Raw genomic sequence first — 14200 nt, 5'->3', positions numbered from 1 at the left:
CCCACTGTTTTATATTTTTATGTGCACTTTTTAGATCTTACTTATAAGCTCACATGTTATTTTTCAGCCTATACTTTCTAAAAATTTAATATCTCAAATTTCTTTTTGATTTGCAGTGTTTTCATTGTCTTGACCTAGCATTTTGCCGAATTCACTTCCAGTTTCTTCTGGTCACTGTCTACAGATATCTGCTGAAGATTTTTTCATTGCATTTCCCACAAATTCCCACAAAAAATTTGCAGCAGTGATGAAAACAAAGTATTTCTTTGAAGCTCTGTGGATGCAGTCATGTATTTGCTTTACTTGTAGGTATGATTTTTAAGGTATTTTTAATTTTTATGTGTAATTGCTTTTATTTGTAGGTATGATGAGTAGAAAATATGCTATAGATTATCAGTGCTCTGAGAGACTATGATAAGGAATTTATCAAGTGAGTCTTCCGTATAGAAAATCTGAGAGCAATACAGCAATTTTTTAAGGTTGAATATACCACATGTATGAGCATGGTGATGAAATTCAGCCATTCATCACTCTGATTTCTCACACATCTTTGTGTTCCTGCATCTGCCTTTGGGGAAGTCATATCTGGGGTCTAGCAAATGTAATAGACATATGGGTCATGACTTAACATTTGTGTTGTCCAGGAGCTTGATTCTGATTCCCACCTCTAGAAGAGAGTTTCTGTACCTTTTTATAGGAAATATAACTTAAAAAGAGCCAGTATTTGTGAACTGTTTATGTACAAGAAGAGGAAACTAAATATTCCCATGTTTGGTATGTCACACAAATCTTTTATCATGATTAAAAGAGGAATCAGTTAAAATGGCTCTTTACTAAATGGGTGTGGCTGTATCAACTTACATCTTTATTTTTACCCTCAAGAGCAACAACCTGCAAACATTAAAATCCTGGAGTAAAGTAAGAGTGTTATTACCTGCTAAAGTCAGTATTAAGAGGCAATTCAGCTGTGTGTCTAGCCATCATCATAGTATTTGCCTAAATTTGAAGTATTCACTTCAGAATGAGACATAGGATATTCTAATTTTATGGCATTTGGAATCATTCTTGCTTTTCCTTTCTTCTTAACACTGTATACCTGCAAAAAAGTATAATACCTTGACATCATTGCATATCGGGTCTTCCACACGAACAAATTACTGTAAAATATAAACTATGATTATCAAGCCTTAGAGAAATTATTTGCTCCTGGGTATTCAAGTTGAAATTTGGGATCTGGTACCACATTCATAAACAGAGAATTTGCTTATTTGTATCAACTCGTGAATGCATTTATTATTGAATTTCATAGAAAAAATACACTGCCTGGAATAAGTGGAGGATATATTCACTAATTTAACGATGTAATGAGTAACTTCTGATGGACTTTTTTGTGTTTCAGTGTCTACTTAACCTTAATGCTCAAATTTTCAATTTGAGGAAATAAAATGGGAAGAATAATGGGATAAAAGGGTACTAGCCTAATAAAAAATGTCACTTTCAGTTGTTTAGTACATGTTTGTGTTGCTACATAAGTTCCATCATTTCTAGTGAATTTAAGATTTAGTTAAAAATCTATTTACAGTTTTTGTAAATTCCATCTTGGAGAACTGTTATGTGAATCGTTTGCTTCAAGGATCTAGAATATATTATGTTTTCCATAAACTGTGCCTATTTCAAAATAAAAAATAATATATGTATTTGGCTAGGTCTACTCACTTTATAATACCTCTTTTGGGGCTCCTGGCCAGAACTGAGAACGCTCATAGCATTCGGAGCCTCTTGTAGAGAATGTAACGGAAGTTATTCTTTGCTCTCCCAGCCCCCGCAAGTTTTACGTATTACTGCCAGCATCTCTCTGATGGTAATAACATGGTGGTCTTCTTGAGTAGTCTAGTAAAACAAAGACTTACTTAATAAAAAAAAAAAAAAAAAGGACTAAAGATTATTTTCATAAGAAATAAGTAAACTGTAATTGATTTTTTAAATTGAAGTAGTTTTATTTTGATCAGTTGTAAGGCTAATCCAACATGGGAATAAAGAGGCCTTTTGCTTACTGTTTCCACTAAGAACTTGTGACCTTTTGAAGGATCTTGGCAACAGTGATAACTTACCATGATAGCAGAGCAGTTTATTGCTAAAAATAGTTAGGCTGGGATAAAATGCAATCTCTGACTTTCTGAGAGCCCATGAGTCCAGTTTATCTCTAGTTAACTGATATCTTTATTTATGTATGTATGTTTTAGAATCAGGTGTATTTGACTCAGTTATTAAGAAAAAAAACAACTAAGTCAAACCATGGAAAGCTGTCTTGAAGATTAGAATCACGTGACTGAAAACTACTTCACATGAGATCTGAAAACAGACCATAATATGAGGCACAGAGGAAAATATAAAATGAAATCAGCCTTCTTGCTTACCGATTCTGCATAATTTATTAAACCTGGGTTTTTGTGCATATGCAAGTTTGGCCTAAAAGACTCCAATCCTTTAAAAGCTTTTTGTTACTTAGAAAAGATTTTAAGACTTTTCTAAAGAATGCACAGGGTGGTCAAGTCTGATTGGGTAATATTGCTTCAGTGTTTGAACTCTTAATAATTATCTGAAGCAATAATTAACATTTACTGACAAATTAACATTTAATTAACATTTACTAATAAAAAACATACACTGACATCATTTGTAAATTTCTTAAAACTTTCTACTATTAAAATACCAAGTATAATTAGACACAATAACTGCTTAAAGACGATTTTGATTTCAAAAAGTTTTGATTTCAAAAAGTTCTCACTCTTAACCTTTTCACAGAGAATTGAATTCAATAATCTATTAAGGCCCTAGAAGTGTCTGGTTTAGGCTGTTTCACTTTTCCCAAGTCATGATCCATGTAACAAGGACAGATATTCCCAGTAGGGGTCAGTCTTGTGTTGGTAATTATTGTACCAAAAGGAAAAACTAAGGATTTTATTTAAAAGTCAAGTATATTTTGTATAATTAGTAAGCCATTAATTGTGGGAAGAAGAAACTTAAAAATCAGTCATCTCTGTTGCAACAAAAGGATCTGTGGGTAATATTTTGGCTCCTCTATTACCATATTTACCCCCAAAGCTTCAGAAGGCTTCTGTTCAGAAGGCTTGCTAAATACTCTCCAAAAGTGAGCTATAAATGGTAAAAATGAGAAGTTATCTAAATGCAGCAGCAGATAATTTGGGATAAATGTCAGATTATTAGACTTTAAAGTGAAAAAAATACTGCCTGCAAAATTGAGGTTGAGGAGAAAACCCACAGAGGTAGGATAATTTTGTGCATGTCAGTCGCTTGCCTTAGCTGCCTTCTGCAGTGTGGGGATAACTGTGCCTGTCCTCTTTCCTTAAAATAAATCTTGTTTTACTCTCATTACTGAGATTAAGCTAATCTTTTGATCTCTAAACCAAGCTCTTTATAATAGATTCAGAGATGGAGATCTGGGATAAAACATGTGTTTTCAATAATGCCTTTGGAGTTGCTGATGTCAACATACTATAAGCAGCCAAACAAGCATAGCCCAGAAAACATCTTAGAGGTTACTGAGTTAATCAGTGTGTTGGCAACAGCAGTGATGGCACAGGATAGCTTGGGGAGGCTTTCATTTCCCTCACCTGAAACAAATGTGATTAAGCAAGATGCTCAGTCCCTTCTTTCCAACTAAATTATTACCCAAGGGTCCTTCCTGCTAGAATTTGTAGCGCCAGTATTGGTTAGAAATGAGAATATTTGGATTTTATTTATTTATTTTTTAAAAATTATTTACTTATTTATTTTTGGCTGCATTGGGTCTTTGTTGCTGCACGCGGGCTTTCTCTAGTTGCGGCGAGCGGGGGCTACTCTTTGTTGCGGCACACGGGCTTCTCATTGCGGTGGCTTCTCTTGTTGTGGAGCACGGGCTCTAGGCGCACGGGCTTCAGTAGTTGCAGCACACAGGCTCAGTAGTTGTGGTTCGCGGGCTCTAGAGTGCAGGCTCAGTAGTTGTGGCGCACGGGCTTAGTTGCTCCGCGGCATGTGGGATCTTCCCGGACCAGGGCTCGAACCCCTGTCCCCTGCATTGGCAGGCGGATTCTTAACCACTACGCCACCAGGGAAGCCCAATATTTGGATTTTAAATTCTAGCACTACCAGTAAACAGTTGGGCAAGTGGCCTTGAGCAAGTCACAACCTTTCTGGGCTTGGGTTTGCTCCTCAGTGAAGGGAAGGGATTACATTTCAGAGGTCACAGACTCCAGCGTCTTCCAGGGACAGGAAGATATCAGTTGCTGAGAGTGGAGGAGCCAGTGGAGTGTGCAGGTCCTACACTAAGTATTGGATAACCAAAAAAAAAAAAAGAAAAATGTTGAATGACCCATGTTAGTGAAACTGATCCTAAGGGTAGAGATGACGGTCTTTGGATTAGGAGATTTTGTAATAGGGAAGAAACTTTGTATTCTATTACAAGTTAATCACTAAAGGGATGTTGCCTATAAGCTTAAATTATACATACTGGCCCATCTCTGGGAACACTGCCTCCCAGGTAATAAAGCATTAAGCTAAAATACCTTTGTTTAGCTCACAGGAAACACCAGGCCCACCTGTGAATGAATGTGGGAAGAAAGAAATTAACACATCCCCTTCGGAGGCTGGCCTGAACCAGGAAATGTTTGACTTGACTCCCTCCCCTTTTAGTATAAAAGAAGCCTGAATTCTAACTCAGGCAAGATGGTTCTTTGGGATATGAGTCCACTATCTTCTCGGTCTGCTGGCTTTCCAAATAAAGTCACTATTCCTTGCCCCCAACAACTTGTCCCTTGGTTTATTGGCCTGTAATGTGGTGAGCAGTATGAGCTTGGACTCAGTAACAGTTTGTAAGGTCACTTCCATTTCTAGTGTTTTGTGATTTTTTTTTAAACCATTTTCCACACTTGGCCCCTTATTGCCTTGTGCTTATTTTCCTATCTACATCTCTTCTCTTTTTCTTCTGAGTGGAACAGCTTCTCGTATCAGCAAGCTCAGTTCTGTATCAAATAGGATAAAGCTGATCAGGGTGGATTTAAAGTCAATGCTAAGTCAACATTTTCTGAGAAATGTTATCCTCATCCTTAGGCTTATCATAATGTGCCTAACTTAACTTGAACTGCCGTCTGCCTATGTTTATATTATTACGCCAGTTGGTTTAATCCATGATAGCTAACGAAAGTTTTCCTTCATTAGTGTCGATATTTGTGTGTTATATGTCTGTACCTATTTCATCAAAGTTGTTGGTAAAATACTCAAGAAATTTTGGTAGGCATTGTGCCCACTAAATTGCTGGAGCCAACCTTCAGTCTCCTTACATATGTTCATTGTCACTAGCAGGTGGCTCTTCACCTACATTGTCTTATTGGTTAGACCAAAACAAATAATACTTTTCATTCCATGAGCACTTTGTACAGTGATTTCACTTGTATTTTCTGACTAAATCCTTTCAAATCCCAGTGAGCAGACAGATGCAGATGAGGAAACTGAGGTTCAGAGTGGTACCCAGTTACAAATGTAAAACCTTAACTCTGGTCTTCTTTGATGATCTGGTACTTTTCCACTTTACCACACTGTCACTGTGAAATCCTGTCACTGTCAGGCAAGGTATGTGGGCTGAATCCAAGCAAATCTATAAAAGAGGGGGCTTATTTTTGGTTCCTCATATCCTCCATCTGTGCCTCTTCTTTCTTATTGGGGTCCTTTTCTTTTCATCCCCCACCTCCTGGACTGTGCTCATATGCTTATTGAGCATAGGTTTTGTATGAAACACCTTTTAGGAGTTGGTGAAACAGCCTAGTGCCTGCATGGTACTGCCCTCTCACTTCAGGGTCACCACTATGATGCTGACCTTTGCCCTCAGCATAACTTATCCAGGCTGCACTACATTTCTTTATGAAGACTGGTTAGCTATCCAAATAGTTAGAGCTCTTTGACTTAGTCATTTTTTTTTAGAGCCTTAATATGCCAGGCCTTAGGCTGGGCAACAATGGAGGAAGAAAGACGGCTCCAACTCTGAAGGGACCTTAGCCCAGTGAGGAAGATGAACTTGCCTACATTGTAATTCTAGATGATGACCTCAGTGCCACAGAGCCCGGTAGAGTGCAAGGGGCACAGAGGAGAGAAAGGCAATTTTTCCAGGGCAGTTGGAGGGATATGGAAAGTGTCACACGGCAGCTGATGTTTAAGCTGAGTCCTGAAGAATGTGCCCACCAGTAAGGAAGGCAGGGCAGAAGGCATTTCCTCAGTGGGACCAGCGTGAAATAAGGCTCTAGTGGCAGCTAGAAGTAATTCCACATTGTCCAGATAATATTAGTATTTTAACAGAGCATCTTAAATGGCCTTATCTAAAGGCATGAGTAATAAGGAGATTTCATGAATGTGGCAGAGTGGGCAGGGGAATTATTTTAAGTGAGAAGTTTTATGACATCTCTCAAATAACATCTCCAAGGTGGCTTCCTCTTCTTATTCCAGCCCAGTAGATCCGGATTCCAGTGCTTTTTGGAATTAATTTTTGAATCCTTTTTAGGTTGCTGCTACGCCATGGCTTCTCTTTCTCAGTTCACAGGGCATGCCAGTGTTCATTTGTGCCAATGCATTTCCAAAGGTTGCAAAAAATCGTTGGTGTTGATGAACCTTCCTTGTGCTTTATTTACAAGAGTGATCCTTCTTATTTGCCCATTTCTATTTTTCCATCAACAGCCTGATATTCCATGCCTCTGGGTCTATACTGTTCCATTTCATAACATTTAATGAATGTTAGAACTGGCTCTGCAAATGCATTGCCTTAATCTTGTTGCCTGCAGTGAGATGCTTTTAATATTTTCTCCACATGTGAACTCAGTGTTTTCCTTTAGCTTTTCTTTAATTTCCATGTGGTTAATCCCCTTCTACTCCAGGGAGCCTGGATATTTATAGGTTTCTCCCTTTCACTCTGTCTTCAATAATTTGCTTTTTACATTCAGTGAACACATCCATCACAATAAATTGCCCTTTCCCTATTTGTATTGACTTGCATTTATATAAACCAGACTCCCTTTTCACATCATTATTAATGTTCATGGTAATTTTCAGTAGCTTAGGAAGCTGGGTATTAGAGCTGGCCAGAGCTTCAAGTTGTCCTATTGGATTAAATGACTCATAACATGATGCCTGTTTTCATATTTTATCATTAAGTCAAAACCAAGGTTATGTGTTTTTTTTTTCTTAATTGACTCAATATAAAATGAGAGTATTAAATAAGCATCTCTAAATTATTCCTCATTTCATTAAAATGTTCTTGACTTGATTAGCCCTGTATGAACCAAAAAATGCAGAATATTCCCATTATCAATGTGGAGTGTTTTCAAAATCAAAAACCCAATTTTATAAACTTTTATAATCCCTAGTAGATATAAATAGGGGGGGTGAGTTATAAGCAGCTAACATTGGTCATACTTAGATGCTATGGCTTTCTGATTGCTCAATTTATCTTGACAGAGTCTAGAATGATGTAGTTTTAAAATTCTCACATTCTTTTTATGCTTCATTTATATTCTTTTAATTAAAGGTAATTTTTTTCTATCATTAATGCATGTCATGGGTTTGCAGATGGTAGGAAAGGATAATTGGCAGGACTTAGATTGCTGTTCTTTAGGCAAAACCAAAGATCATCAAACTTTCCATAGCTTGTGCACATTTCCCAGGAAATATCTTTCAGAGTAGCTCTGTGTTTCTGAGAACCTCTCAAACCAGTCATTCTGCTGTAAGACAGTCCTATGCTTTCCTGTTAACTGAACATTTTGATTGTTCAGCATCCTCTTCAGGTATCAGTAGAATTTCCATGATTCAGTTTCTCTGAAACTAGGATACATCTTTTTTAAAATAAATTTATTTATTTATTTATTTATTTATGGCTTTGTTGGGTTTTCGTTGCTGCGCACGGGCTCTCTCTTGTTGCAGTGAGCGGGGATACTCTTTGCTGCAGTGCGCAGGCTTCTCATTGTGGTGGCTTCTCTTTTTGCGTAGCGTGGGCTCTAGATGCACAGGTTTCAGTAGTTGTGGCGCACGGGCCTAGTTGCTCCACAGCATGTGAGATCTTCCTGGATCAGGGCTCAAACCCATGTCCCCTGCATTGGCAGGTGGATTCTTAACCACTGTGCCACCAGGGAAGTCCCAGCATACATCTTTCAATTGATTATGTGTCACAGTTTAATTGGTAGCATTAAAAAATAATTTTAGTGGCACAAAAATTAATGGTATTCTAGATTTTATAAATTGTGGCATTTTATTTTTTTCTCTCTCTCTCCTTTAAACCACTTTGTTGAGTTATGATTGACATAAAAAAAGCTGTATGATTTTAATGTATGCAACTTTACGGGTTAGGAGATAAGTGTACATTCATGAAACGAGCACCACATCTATGCCATAAACATCATTCACCTCCAAAAGTTTCCTCCTGCCCTCTTTATTTAATATTATTTTTGTGTGTGTGATAAGAACACTTAACATAAGATCTACGCTCTTAGCAAATATTTAAATATAGAATTAAGTTACCATTGGCACTGTGCTACACAATAGCTCTCTAGGACTTGTCCATCTTGCATAACTGAAACTTTGTACCCTTTGACTAATACCTCTCTGTTTTCTCCTCCCCTAAGCTCCTGGTAACCACCATTCTACTCCCTGCTTCTTTGAGTTTGACTATTGTAGATTTCCCATATAAGTGGTTATCTTGTATTTGTCCTTCTGTGTCTGGCTTATTTCATATCATGTCCTCCAGGTTTATCCAGGTTGTCACAAATGGCAAGATTTCCTTCTTTTCTTAGGGCTAAATACTATTCCATTGTATGTATATACCACAGTTTCTTCATCCATTTGTCCATCGATGGACACTTATGTTGCTTCCATATCTTGGCTATTGTGAATAATGCTTCAATGAACATGGGAGTGCAGATATCTCTTCAAGATCCTGACTTCAATTCGTTTGGATATATTTTTATTTTCCAAGGCTAGATATTCATGGTCTCAGTGACTTTATGTATTGAGTAAGCATTCCTGAATGTTCTCTGAGCTTGCTTCTTTTCCGTTCTAATCTTTCTTCACAAGTTTATCTTCCAAGTTGTTCATTTATTCATTCATTCTCTTCAGTTAACGAAAGTTAAGAATTTAACAGAAGATGAAGTTTTTTGAAATATGCTATGTACTTTCTTCTCTTGAACTTCTATGTATATGACCTTATTCCTGGTCAGGCCAAGACACCTTTCTGTAGCTGTGGGTGGGGAAATGAGAAATTCTAGAACTAAGAGTGGGACTAGGACTTTTGTAATAAGAATGCAAAGAAAAAGGTCAGTGTTCAGCTTTTAATTACAATAGGATGTTTTTCAATAGTGCTGGCAGCATGAAAATCTTGATTTCGTCAAGAGAAAAAGAATTTTCTAAATTTCTTTAAAGCTCTGCAACATATTAAAAGAAAAATTTGGTAGGGCTAGATCATAGACTATCTTTCAGAGTCCAGCAGGTTTGGTTCCTCTAGGAAGATGGATTTGGATTAGAGCAAGTAGAGGCTTTACCCTTTTGGTCCCATGAGGTAGTGGTTCCTGTTTTTTCCTGAAGGTCCTTGATTTGCCCCTTCTTAGGACTGTGAGTCAAATGGAGAGAGTGTAGAAACGTCAGGAAAGGCATGGAGGATTCTGAGAATGTTTGATCTAGTGCTCTGCTCCCTGTCAAAGCATGAGGGAGATCAAGGACTCTAGTTGTTGGTCAGTGTAAGCCTGTCACTCTGGGCCATGACCAGTGCAGTGTGAGAGCAACATCATGGAGTTACCTTGGAGGAAGCTGGATAGGTGAGACTGAGGCTGTACTCCTGGCTCCCCAGGGCCTGTGCTTGGTGTACAGAGGATCATGCCTAAAGTTTTCCACAGCCTCAGAGGTGCTGTAAGGGCCAGTGGACCAGAATGGGCCAGCTCAGAATGAAGAGACTGTAGTGTGAGTAGCCTTTAAGAGCAGAGACCGGGATTACACTTTCAGGCATAGAAACTGCCTGCTTACAGGCAGAATTGAGTAGTTGCATGGTGATCAAATGGCCCACAAGCCCTAACATATTTACAGTCTGTTCCTTCACAGAAAAATTTTGCCAATTCCTACTGTAGGAAATTCTGAATTTTAAGACTATAATCATAAATATAGTTCAGTAATTGATCTCAGACAATCAAAGGTACTAATGACTTTATAGGAAGATATAAAAGAACAGATTATTTAATTTGATGATTTAATGGAAAATAAAATTATGAATTGTCCTAATTTGGCTGCTGTATAACAAATTACCATAGACTCAGGTGGCTTAAAGAGCAAACATTTATTTCTCATAGTTCTGGAGGCTGGAAAGTCCAAGATCAAGGTGCTGGCAGATCTGGTGTCTGGTGAGAGCCCACTTTCAGGCTTGCAGACGGCCACCTTCTCATTGTGTCCTTACATGGCAAAAAGAAAGCTAGCTAGTTGCCTCTTCTTATAAGGGCACTAATGCCATTCATGAGGTTGGAGCCTTCCCAAGTTAATTACCTTCCAAAGGCCCATCTCTTAAGACAATCAGATTGAAATTAGGGTTTCAGCATATGAATTTTGTTGGGGGACACAAACATTCAGGCCATAACATGAATAATGAAGAAATCATATATATTGTGAATTAAACTGATTGACCTCAATTTGGAAAAGAGGAGAAGCAAAGAGAATCAAATCCAGAGCTAACAGTGGCAAGTAAAGCCCCACATTTTACCGTTTATTAAGTTCCAGACTGAATCAATATTATTTTAATGAAAAAGTGGAAGAACTATGTGATGAAAAAGCATATATCATCTTGACAGGTTAAAAGGACTCATTTTATTAAATGTATATATATGTACGGTTTAAATGAAAATGACCGTGATAGGTATTTGTTATATATTTCATGACTCCTCACTTTGACTTTCAAATCAAATATCAGTCTTGATTTTGTCAGTTATGAAGGCATCTGATATATTTAAATTTTGTTACTTGACAACTCCTGACTTTCTTAGTGCCCAGTAGGATAGACCCTTGTTAGGAAGATTGGACCAGCTACCTTAAATAAATCACTTTGCATACCTTCCCTCCCACCTCGTGCCATTTCCATGTAGGGTGGATGAATTTGCCACCCCAAAGCTGCATACAATGTATTGGGCAAAATAACCACAATATGGACTTGTATGTAACTTGAGAATGAGTTCCTCTTCTGTCCCTTCTTCCTTCGGCTAATGCCGCTTAAAACAAATCACAGGTGTGTTGGGTGAACAACTGTGAATATACTAAAAACCATTGACTTTTACCCTTCAATGGGTGAACTGTATGGTATGTGAAACATATCTCAATAAAACCAGTACAAAAAAATCGCAGGAGAAAAAAAACTTAGCTCCCAGTTCATGGCATAGAACTAAAAATATATATATATGTTCAGCACCTCCTACTATGTGCTAGAAACTCTCAGATGGATAGATAAGAGTATCAAAAGTTCACAGCAACTTAAAACAAGATAATTCAAACATTTGCTTCTGTTGAAGATCATAAAAATGCTATTCTAACAAGTGTTTTTATTTATGTAGGTATACCATCAGGACAAAGCTAATTTGTTATTATTATAGTGTAGAGAATATAATAAATACTAGGCAGAACAGAACAGAGTTGTATTTTCTAGGTTTAAAATAATTAAATTATGGGTCTGGAAGCCTAATTTTGTCTTATCAATTATGAAGTATTTCTAGGGTCTCCATGAGGTCCTGTTATATCTGGCCTCCTATAAGCAGCACACTAAGTAGGCAGTAATGAGATTGATTTTAAATTACAATACAGGAATAAACATTCAAATTAGTTCCATCCTTTTAAAGAGTGAGATTAAGAAATGTTAAAATGCACTCATTTTAACTATGATTCCATTGTTCAAAATATTTTTGGCACCGTTTTCTTTGTCTTTTTCAGGCAGGAAATGCCAAAGCTTTCTAATCATATCTCATTTGTGTGTGTATGAGTGTGTTTGTCCATATATAGTACGAGTTAGTGTCATCACTTGTTTCCAAGTGCCTTTTGGTCATTTCAAAAGTCTAATCTACCCTTAAAGGGGAAAACAAAATTGCCACTATTGAGAATATTCCAAAGTATGGGCTGAATGGTGCTCACAGAACTGGTTGGAAGATTGAGACTGAAGAATTAGGCTCGGGAATTCGGCAGGTACCTTGGCAGTGAGGTCACAGCAAAGGTCACACCACAAAGCAATGTGGTTTCACATCTCCCTACTAGCAAGTGCACCATTAGACTTTCACCTCCACTGGTGCCAACTGGCCATGGAGCCTTGTATCACTTCCTTTAGATGTAATAGTCCCAGTAGGAGTGTTGGTGCAAGCTGAGCTTATGTTGGGGGCTGAGGGGTGGCGGTTGGGGGATGTGTGAACCCTTTGTCTTGCTCTTTGAATCTGTTGCCACCTAAATTCACACAAAGGAAGATTTCCCCAAAAACGTTCATTACAAATTTGTTTAAACATTACTGATATTATAGATGCATCTTTGGATTCTTTTATTAGTTAAAATGAGCACGTATTACAGTCGTAATTTTAAAAGTAGAATACAAAATAATTATAAAAAAGAGAGAGATGTTTTTCAAGTCTAGGCAGAGATAGCACCTGTGCCATGATTTGGGGGAGACATGAGAGAGGGCTGCTACACTCCCAGCTCACCGTCTGAAGGGAAGATAGAGTCTTGACCTGTAGAAGATTCTACTTAGTGGCGCAATGACCTGGACACAGTGTGAGAAATCAGGTAAAAAGGAGAGAGAAGTAGTGTTCCTTTATCAACCTTCCCCCTTTCAATTATCAGTGGAATTTCACTCAGAACTTCAGTTTAATCTCTTGTCTGACTTGGAAGGGAGAAAGTACATTAAAAAAAATAAAAATAAAACAAAACAGAACAATAACAAGACAACATAGCTGGAAAGGCAAGGGTTCTGCTCTACTTTGTTAAGAGACTGATGTTCCTAAACTCCCGAGGAGACTGTCCTGGCTGTTGTGACCACTTTTTTTAGTTGAAAAAGTGTGAGCTTAGGGAAACTCAGGGGAAACATTTTTTCTTCATTTTCTTCTCAAAACAGAGGCAGAAATAAGGCAGGGGAAGGTATAGATGAGTAAATATAGCCATTGTCACCTTAGGATAATTGGTGATAAAGTGCTGGTGCATCTTATTTTCATTCTATCGAGTCGTTTTTTAATTGGCTGTCCTTGAAATAGTGGGTTTTTTTTCAGCTGGCTTCCTCACTTCTGTTTTCCTGTTAATGTCCTTTTTTAGGGGTGGGGCAACTCTACTCTGGTGAATGATCAAATGTTCAGGCAAGTATTTCTTGGTGTTATAAGCTCATTAAATTTCTTGTCATTTCTTGCAGTATGCTGGGAAGTGCTGTTTACAGCCCCTTTTTGCAGTGTAGAACCTGTCTTCTGTTGCAAACCGCAGAAGCTCCTTCTTTGATAATTCATCTCCTGCTTTATCAGAGCCATTAAGAACGCTGCATAAACTGCCAACACTTGTGGATGTGCAGAGCCCTATGAGCTTCCTAAAGTTACTGCAGGTGACATTTTGAGATGCTTCTGGAAGCCTTTCTCAACTGAGATCAGTGGTTCTCAGACGTCAGCGTGCATTAGAATCACCTGGTGGGCTTGTTAAAACCAATTGCGGGTTCCGCTAGGAGAGGTGGATTCAGCAGGTCTGGGATGCAGCCTGAGAGTTTGCATGTCTAACAATTTCAGGTGATGCTGCTGCTGGTCCTGAGGCCACACTCCAAGATCCACGGAGATTTATGGCTCAAATGGGTATGTAAACACCCTCGGTAAAGTGGAGGAACCAGTGCAGTGAATTTTTGAATTAATATTTGTGGAATATCACAGAGTGCAGAGTATTACACGAGCAGTTTGGGGAATGTTTCAGGTAAGTGTATACAATTCCTGCGGCCTAGGATCTTAACAATAACTCTAAGACAGTGTTTCTGTTTTCCAAGTAACTTTATTAATCTCATAGAGAATGTTATTTAACAAAATTCTTCTCCTTTCAGTATAAAATAGTAATCTAATAGTTTCTTGTTCAATGTGAAATGAAATATTATTTCACATAAGCAGCAATTTACCATTTTTTTCAGGTTTTCTTCCCTAGA

At 37.9% G+C, this 14200-nt stretch overlaps 1 protein-coding gene across 2 annotated transcripts in view; it reads left to right on the top strand.

Annotated features, from left to right (window-relative positions):
* Positions 1-14200, top strand: part of DEPDC1B (DEP domain containing 1B) — a 278101-nt gene that overhangs the window by 114015 nt on the left and 149886 nt on the right. Inside the window, exon 13 of one of the 2 annotated variants that reach the window (XM_082382374.1) lies at positions 13800-13862. The gene's annotated coding sequence lies outside the window, so the exon portion shown is untranslated. Of the gene's footprint in view, positions 1-116; positions 3759-13799; positions 13863-14200 lie in introns of those variants that run through there. The other variant, XM_082382375.1, reaches the window with a different exon arrangement.

Source organism: Balaenoptera borealis (assembly GCF_965194805.1).
Source record: "Balaenoptera borealis genome assembly, chromosome: 2".
NCBI lineage: Eukaryota > Metazoa > Chordata > Mammalia > Artiodactyla > Balaenopteridae > Balaenoptera > Balaenoptera borealis.
The sequence above is the reverse complement of the archived record's forward strand: the minus strand, read 5'-3'. Positions and strand labels throughout refer to the sequence as shown.